The sequence below is a fragment of the Alosa sapidissima genome, chromosome 21 (genome assembly GCF_018492685.1).
Source record: "Alosa sapidissima isolate fAloSap1 chromosome 21, fAloSap1.pri, whole genome shotgun sequence".
Taxonomy (NCBI): Eukaryota; Metazoa; Chordata; class Actinopteri; order Clupeiformes; family Clupeidae; genus Alosa; species Alosa sapidissima.
In genome coordinates, this window is record NC_055977.1 from 28535542 (window position 1) to 28544564 (window position 9023).

Below are 9023 nucleotides of genomic sequence, written 5' to 3' on the forward strand. Positions count from 1 at the left end.
GTGTGTTGGTGGTGACTAGTTTCGGGTTTAGCTGTGTGTGTGTGTGTGTGTGGTATGTGGATCAGTTACCTCGCCCCAGCCTCCAGACAGACACTGCAGCTTATCTGCACTCTGGACGTCATCAAAGTCACTCACATACACTCACACAGAGCTTTCATGACATTGCTTTGCTTGTGTGTGTGTGTGTGTGTGTGTGTGTGTGTGTGTGTGTGTGTGTGTGTTCAGAGAGACAGCTGGGAGGCATCACTCTAAAGCTGTGTATGAGAGACAGGGCAGAAGCTTTCACTGTGTGATGCAGACACACACACACACACACACACACACACACTGCTGCTTTCCTGATATGATCTCCCTTGTTCTCTTCCCCCTCCCTCTCTCATCCTTTCCTGCACTTTTTCCCCCATCCCCCCTCTCTCTCTCTCTCTCTCTCTCTCTCTTCTCTCTCTCACTCTCTCCCTCCCCCTCCCCCCCCCCCCCCCTCTCCTCCTCTCTGGGGACAGTAAGGTTAATGTAATCATGTAGCATCTCATATGTAATGGCTGCTTTGATGTGTGTGTCTGTGAGTTTAATTGGTCCATTTCCGCAAGGCAGTGTGTCTCTTTACGGCCTTGGTCCCATGACGGCCTCAGAACACACACACACACACACACACAGCAGGGGGCTAACGCATATCTGAAATATAAGGGATAGAATGAGCTTCATTTCTCTCTCTCTCTCTCTCTCTCTCTCTCTCTCTCTCTCTCTCTCTCTCTCTCTCTCTCTCTCTCTCTCTCTCTTCATTTCTCTTCTCTCTCTCTCTATCTACTCTCTCTCTCTCTCTCTCTCTCTCTCTCTCTCTCTTCATTTCTTTCTCTCTCTCTCTATCTATCTCTCTCTCTCTCTCTCTCTCTCTCTCTCTCTCTCTCTCTCTCTTTCTCTTTACCCCCCCCCCCACCCCCCATTACAACACCTGTGTCCTGTAAAACCCCCCTCGGTCTCCTCCTGCCCTTCCCCTGTTAATACCCCAATGTTGACCTCAGCAGTCTGGTCAACCCCCACTGCCCCAGACAGGGCAGTAGAGCCCCTACTGTGTTAAATACCCCTACCTCAGAACCCCACACACACACACACACACACACACTAGGTGTTACTAGAGGTGTCATTCTGAGCCCTCTTGTCCCCACCAGTGTGTTGTGTTGACTCCTCTGAGTGTAAAGCACATGTACGGCCTGATGTCACAGAGTGCTGAGGACATGAAGCCCTGAGGACGCTTGAGTCCGAGTTTGGGCCACCGCCGCTGTGTTTATGTCCAGGCTGCGCGGAGTAAACAGTGGCCTCGGCCCCCCACAACTCGCCACTCTCCACCCGTTTCTAGTTCTTTCCAGTGGCTGCACTTTTGATTGCGGTGTAGCTTGATCGTTAATCCTCATTTAGTAGGTCGCTTTGGATAAACCTGTCTGCTAATTGGGTACATGCACATGACTGAGTGGGTCAATGATCACATTCATTGAGTGTTCCCTAAAGTGCTTAGATTGGCTTGGCTTGAGTCGACGCAGACATAGACACTCATCTTTGTCCTCTGTGAAGGATGAATGTACTGTACTGCTGTACTGTAAATGGCTAGAGTTGATGAGTAGCGCCCCCTTGTGTTGCGTATGTGTTGTGGTTGAGTTTTGAAGTGAACATGTGGAATTGGTGTTTGGCGCCATCTAGTGGCTGAGAGAGTTGATGTAGGGAAGGAGCCACAGTTCCTTCCTCTGGACTTGGAGGGAAAGATTCAGGGATGAAGCACCAATGAATCTTGTGAAGGAGACTAGCAGAACTGAAGTGTGTGCGTGTGCGTGCCGTGTGTGTGTGTGCGCGCACGGATGTTTCCTTATCATTGTGACCTTTGAACTCTGACCTCTACTCTTCTTCCACCACAGTGGAGAACAGCGAGCACTGTGATTTCACAATCCTCAGAAACATGCTCATCAGGTAAGCACACACGCGCACACACACACGCTTATATACATACACATCTATGAATGCTCACACATACACACCCATTACAGCAAACACACACATTTATTAAGACCCATTCTAGTTTACATGTAGATCTATGCAGCAGTGACGTAAGTTATGTGTTCACGGGGACTCGTCTTGTCCTCTCATTGCGTTCTTATTGGCTCACGGCTGTGCTCTGCTCTGATTGGTAGGACCCACATGCAGGACTTGAAGGACGTGACCAATAATGTCCACTATGAGAACTACCGCAGCCGTAAGCTCGCCGCCGTCACCTACAATGGTGTGGACAACAACAAGAACAAGAGCCTGCTCACCAAGTGAGTACAGTGTGTGACCGAGAGTGAGAGAGTGTGAGAGAGAGAGAGAGAAAGCGCTAGTGTGTTTTTCATGAAGCTCTACATTCTACTTTTGATGTTTTCAATCAATGTTTTCAATGTGTGAGAGATAGCAGAGAAAGCCAGTACGACTTTGGTGTGTGTGTGGGGGTGTGAGCGCCTGTGTGAGCGCCTGTGTGTGAGCGCGTGTGTGAGCGCGTGTGTGTGAGCGTGTGTGTGAGCGTGTGTGTGAGCGTGTGTGTGAGCGTGTGTGTGAGCGCGTGTGTGAGCGTGTGTGTGTGTGAGCGCGTGTGTGAGCGCGTGTGTGAGCGCGTGTGTGAGCGCGTGTGTGTGAGCGTGTGTGAGCGCCTGTGTGTGAGCGCCTGTGTGTGAGCGCCTGTGTGTGAGAACGTGTGTGTGAGCGCGTGTGTGTGTGAGCGCAGTGTGTGTGTGAGAGCGTGTGTGTGAGAGCACTGAGTGCTTTTTTACCCTGTACTGCTGTCCACAGGTTGATTACTATTGAACACCACAGAACTCATGCTACACACTCAAGTGTGTCAAGTTTTGAGGTCACTGAGAATTAGATGTAGTGTGAACCGGGGGGGGGGGGGGGGGGGGGAATATTGCACGCACACACACACACACACACACACACAGATAGAGAGGCAGGCTTCTGCCCTGGATGTGACAATCATGCAGCCGGATATCAAGATGAAAGTTCACAAGGAGACTACTGTCAGCTGAGTCTACATACATTACATACACACACACACACACACACACAGACTGCCTCTTCATTCAAGCAGCAGTCCAACTCTAACACACCAGCTATTAAACCTCACCGGCCATAACTGCCCCTTCTAGGCCTCACACTCCTCACTACAGCTGTGTGTGTGGAGTACCTCTAACTGAAGCTGCTAACACACATCTTAACACACACACACACACACACACTCTGCAGTCACCCGCACTGCTGTCAGCTTTTCACTCTCAGCACAGTAATAACTAAATCACTAAATGCTCGTTAACGCATGTGTGCGTGTTCACGGTCAGCATGGTAAGTGTGTGTTTGTGTTCTCGTCCCATCTAGACCTGACACAGCTGACGACATGTAAGTGTGTGTCACTCTTTTTACTTCTCCTACGTCTATCAGAATGCAGCACTCTTAGACCGAGAACAAAAAACAAATCAGATTCTCTGCACTTTTCTGCCCTAGCTGGTTCTCCTGCCCCGTCTTGCCTCCTTAAGCAATGCACTAAACACACACACACACACACACTCACATTCACTGTGAGTGAGTGCATACATACATATCATACACATACACTGCCACAGTCTGAGTGACATACATGCACTTACACACAGAGATACACAACAGCATAACAACACACACACACACACACACACACACACACACACAGATGTGCATTCACCAGTCATTCCACTCAATCCACCCCTATCTAGATGCCATACTCACTAATTCTACCGTAGAGGTCAACATCTTTTGCCAATGATAGACCCACCACTGACCAATCAGACTGTGGCTTTACCTGGACTGTATAGTCCTTTGCCAAGCAGTGATGATCCCATGATCTGATTTGCCCATGCTGATTGGTCCTCCTGCTGCTGCCCCTCCTCCGTGTGCTTGCTCGCATCTACTAATAACGCAGCCTCAGCCGAAGCTTGGCTTCCTACTGCTCCCCAGCGCAGATCATAATCTCCTACCCCCCTACATACCAGGGTTAATGGGACATTCCTACTCCCCTATCCCACCTGTACACCAAGTGGTATCTTCCTCCTCACTTCTTCCTACTCTAGCACAGGTCTGAGTGGGTATGCGCACGTGGTTGTGTGTGTGTGTGTGTGTGTGTGTGTGCGCGAGCGTGTGTGCGTGCGCGTGTATACACTGTGGTGGCGGTGTGTGCTAAGCTTGTGTTGCAAATGTCTCTTGTATCAAGCCGTGATGCACGCACACACAGCCTTTCCTAAACCCAGTCGGCCTCCAGCCTGCCAACCTGTCTCAGAGTGGGGCTTGCTGAGAGGCCTGCAAGGATGAACACTAAATGTGTGTGTGTGTGTGTGTGTGTGTGTGTGCACGCTCAGGAGTCCCCTGGCTCAGATGGAGGAGGAGAAGCGGGAGCATGTGACTAAGATGAAGAAGATGGAGAATGAGATGGAGCAGGTGTTTGAGATGAAGGTCAAGGAGAAGCTGCAGAAGCTCAGAGACTCCGAGGGAGAGGTACAGTGTGTGTGTGTGTGTGAGATGATGAGCCATATGATTTTGTAGCGGGGTGTTTTTGTTTGTTGACTCTCTGATTCTATGCATTTGTTGTGATGTTTAATGTATTTATGTATGTATGTCTGTGTGTTGTGTGTTTTGTGTATGCATTTCTAAAACGGATAGTTCCAGTCCTTAATTATGATTGACTGAATCACGTTCGATGGTGTTGTACAATGAGCACAAACTTCTTGATACCACACCACCACAACTTGATAAGAAAGTTACAATTACCAATCTGAACTAGTCTGAGGAAATATATTTCTTGGCGGAAGAATGATTATCTATAAATAAATTGGTACATCGTTGCTGTGCCTTTATTTTTATACATAAGATGTATGAAGTAACCGTTTTAGAAAAGCCGCTAGTGCCTCGTGCCTAACAATACCCCTTAGCTGTTCTATAATCAGTGTAACCTGATCTCGGGGCTTATTGCTTAAGTGTGTATGAGTGCTTGTGATACACTGTGTGTGTGGTGTATTTTGTGTGTGTGTGAGTGTGTTTGGTATCCCATGTATACGCATGATGGTAACTCATTCTCTGTGTGTGTGTGTAGCTCCAGCGACGTCATGAGCAGATGAAGAAGAATCTGGAGGCCCAGCACAAGGAGCTGGAGGAGAAGAGACGCCAGTTTGAGGAGGAGAGGAACAACTGGGAGGCACAGCAACGCATGCTGGAGCAGCAGAAGCTCGACACCAGGTATGCACGCACACACACACACACACACACACGATCACAGCAACGCATGCTGGAGCAGCAGAAGCTCGACACCAGGTATGCACACACACACACACACACACACACACACACACACGATCACAGCAATGCATGCTGGAGCAGCAGAAGCTCGACGACAGGAATGCACGTACGCACACACACACACACAAACACACTATTACAGCAACACCTGCACCTGTTGGAGCAACAGAAGCATCAGATTACATTTTGCTTCTTAAGGAAAACGGTGTTCTCTTCATTTAACACACTGTTTCTCTCTCCTTCTCTCATAGGACCTTGGAAAAGAACAAGAAGAAGAAGATCTTCTGAAGTGTGTGTGCGCGCGCGTGTGTGTATGTGTGGGGTCCAGTGGACCGCCACCTAACGTTTTTAACCAGTTGCCAACTCTGCCAGCCTGCATAAGTCAGTCTGTCTAGTCGACCAAATACCCCCTCTCACCAACCCACCAATACCCAGGAGGAATACCCTGTGTGTGTCTGTGTGCCTGTCTGTGTGCCTGTCTGTGTGCCTGTGTGTGTGCCTGTGTGTGTGTACGTGTGTGTGTGTGTGTTATGCCCATCACTCTTCTCCTTCTCCTCCGCTTAGAAAAGGCCACTTGAAGGGTTATGTCGAGGCCATGTCTGAACTCAGCTACACACACACACACTCAAGCACAGTTCATCTCAGCTCGACCTCTAACAAACCAGCCCTGCACCCCTCCATTTTAGATCCCCAAAGTGACCAGTCCCCAACGCCCTCCTCCTCCTCACCCCACCCCACCCCACAGACAGACTCCAAATAAAGACCTTCAGGCTGAATCTCACCTCAGGCGTTTGCTTTTGTCTGTTTATTTTTAATAAATAAAAGAAGAAAAAAAAATATTTTTTAAAAGGTTCCACTGTCTTGCTCCCCCCCATGCCTGCCTGTTGTCACGGAAACAGTTGAAGCCACAGAGTCGCCTACCAGCCTCTGTGGAACACTCGCCCCTTTTTTGGAGTTTCTTTCTTCTGTTTATTTTTCATTTTTATTTTTTATTCTCCCTTATATATCTGCCCTCACTCTTATGTTGAACGTGTGTGTGTTTGTGTGTCTGTTTATTGCAGCTGTTTCAGTCAACAGCAGTGAAGCAGTGTTTCAAAGTCTGTGTGTGTGTGTGTGTGTGTTAGACCTTTCTCCCACCAAAGCAGGCCTTTCCCTGCCTACATTTAGCTTTGATCATGTACTGCATCTGTATCTGAGTTTTTTTTAATTATTATTTCTGTTGCTCTGGTGTGTTTCTATTGTACAGAACAGACACTTAATAAATCTGTGACCATACCACTACTCTGTGTGTGTGTGTGTGTGTGTGTGTGTGTGTGTGTGTGTGTGTGTGTGTGTGTGTGTGTGTGTGTGTGTGTGACCGTGACCACACCACACCACTCAGGGGCTCTGTCATTGGCTCGTTGCACAATGGCCAGTGGCGGTTTTGTTTGAGGAGAGACATTTCTGCATCTCTGGCATGTCTGAGGTTTTTTTTTTTTGTGTGTATGTGTGTGTGTTTTTGTGTCTGAAGATTGCAGGAATGCAAGGGGAATAAATTAATAAATTATTGACTGTCAACATGTATTTATAAAATCTTTCATATAGCCACCAGAGGGCAACATACACACACACACACACACACACATGGCTACAGTGGTCAAGCTATGCAATTTTATTCTTCATTATAGTAACTTATCTCCTAGTGACACATTAGTATTGTAATGTCACCTGATTGGGAGGTGAGACGCGTGTGTGTCTTTCCCTCTGGCAGTGACTGGCTATGCGTGCGTGTGTGTGTGACTGCCAGTGACTGCGTGTGTGTGTGAGGGACAGGGGGATTTGATGCTAACCTTTCACACACTTCTCTGTCAGGAAGCTGGTCAGAGGTGAGCATTGTTGCTGCTGATATTAGACTGAGCTGAGGACTTGCTAAGATAAACCTGACGCCACAACAAACACCCCTATCAAATCAAAGCAGACTGCTGGGAGGTCAGGGGGTGGATCAGCTCAGCATGGAAGCAGAGGCAAACCAGAGAACATTCACAACGTCTGAAGAAAGGTAGAACAGAGAACATTCACAACACCTTAAGAAAGGTAGACGAGAGAACAGTCACAACATCTAAAGAAAGGTAGAACACAAAGGTAGAACCGAGAACACTCAGGTCTGTAGTCATTAGTTATGCATTCCTCACGTCCTATGGCATCAGCTGCAAAGAATTCTGTGGTTAGTCCATTCTAGGACCATTTGGTTTAACAGCAGTGACATTGGTATAACTAATAAAATGCATTATTTGTAAATTAAAATATAGAAGTATTAAATAAAAAACAGTGCACTTGTGGACTGGTGAAATGGCCATTCTTTCATCAGCTCCCCTGTGATTTGAACCCCCCAACCCCCCGATATCCAGACATGGAAGAGCACTTTGGACCTCCAGCAAACACACACACACACTGTGCTGTCTCCGCCCGGCTGTGGGATGGTGACATGACCAGCTCGCTGCCCTCCGATTGGCCCTCCCTGCTGCTGTGTCATCGACCTCAGTGACTTCTGATCCAATCACAGATCAGCAGGTTTATTTTCTCTTGCAGTGGGGGCTGTGGGTGTCTGGACTGCCCCCGTGGTGGTGGTGGTGGTGCAGGATTCGGGTCACAGGTAGGACTCCTGCTCAGTCACCCACCCCAGGTCAGACAAGACAGAGACAGAGAGCGAGCTGGACAAGCCTACGGCGGCATTTCTGCTGAATCGTCCCGTTGGCACACAAATAATGCCCAATAAAATCAAATCCATGGCGCTGTGTTATTAGTTCTAAAGCAGGATGTGAAATGCCTCCCGTGAGGGCCGTTAAGAACACACTGCAATGCAGACACCATCTACAGGTGCAAGTGGAGGTCAGTCTGCCAAGCCAATGTAGAGAGATGACACAGGTCAGCAGAAAGAGCCAACGTCACGCTCTCAGAACTAGGTTGCTAGGTCAGCCCATGGACTGGAGACGGACAGCGTGGCCCTTATAGAGAGATAGCTGAACCAGCGGTGATTGTGGAATGACTTCAGTCCTCTTCAGTGATAATACAGTGACCATGATGGTAAAGGTCGTCAGTGATGTTTGAGGTGGTTAATGATTGATCAGTACCCCCCTCCCCCCTTAGTCCCAGTGACCCTCCCCCACACACACATTTACCCTTTAGTTCCAGAACTTTGTAACTAGGGCCTGGCCGCCAGCCTGTTGCCGCAGCAATGCCATGGAAACCGTGGAATCCTGATTGGCTAGCCATGCAGACTGAACTGGGCCCCAGAGAGAGAGCTGCTGTAGCCCAGCGCAGTGCTGGTGGACGTGGTGCTGCCCCTCTCTGCCCTCAGACAGACCACTGCAGGAGCAGGATGGGAACACCGGGAACACGTGCAGTTTGAGGAGGTCATTGTGCACCTCCAGGTGCACAGGTGCAGGACAAAAAAAAACTGTCAGTAAATACTTAAAAAGTCTGCACACTTCTCTAAACTGGTGTGATAAATCATGAGAGCTACCTGTGTTTCTGTGCCAAGGTCACAATGCTAATGGCCCCGATTAACACCTTTTTCTTGAAGGTCGCATAAAGTAAAGTAAAAGCTCTTATTTCCCCCGCCAGTGCTGCACAACTGATGTCTGGGCGCGTCAGATAAGCTCCACTGCACAGATGGCTCTGCAGTCCTGCGACTCTTTAAATAAAAT

The 9023-nt window shown here is 48.6% G+C and overlaps 1 pseudogene; it reads left to right on the forward strand.

The window, feature by feature from the left end:
• Nucleotides 1-6618, forward strand: part of LOC121696351 — a 43966-nt pseudogene extending 37348 nt beyond the window's left edge.
• The last annotated feature ends 2405 nt before the right edge of the window (nucleotides 6619-9023 follow it).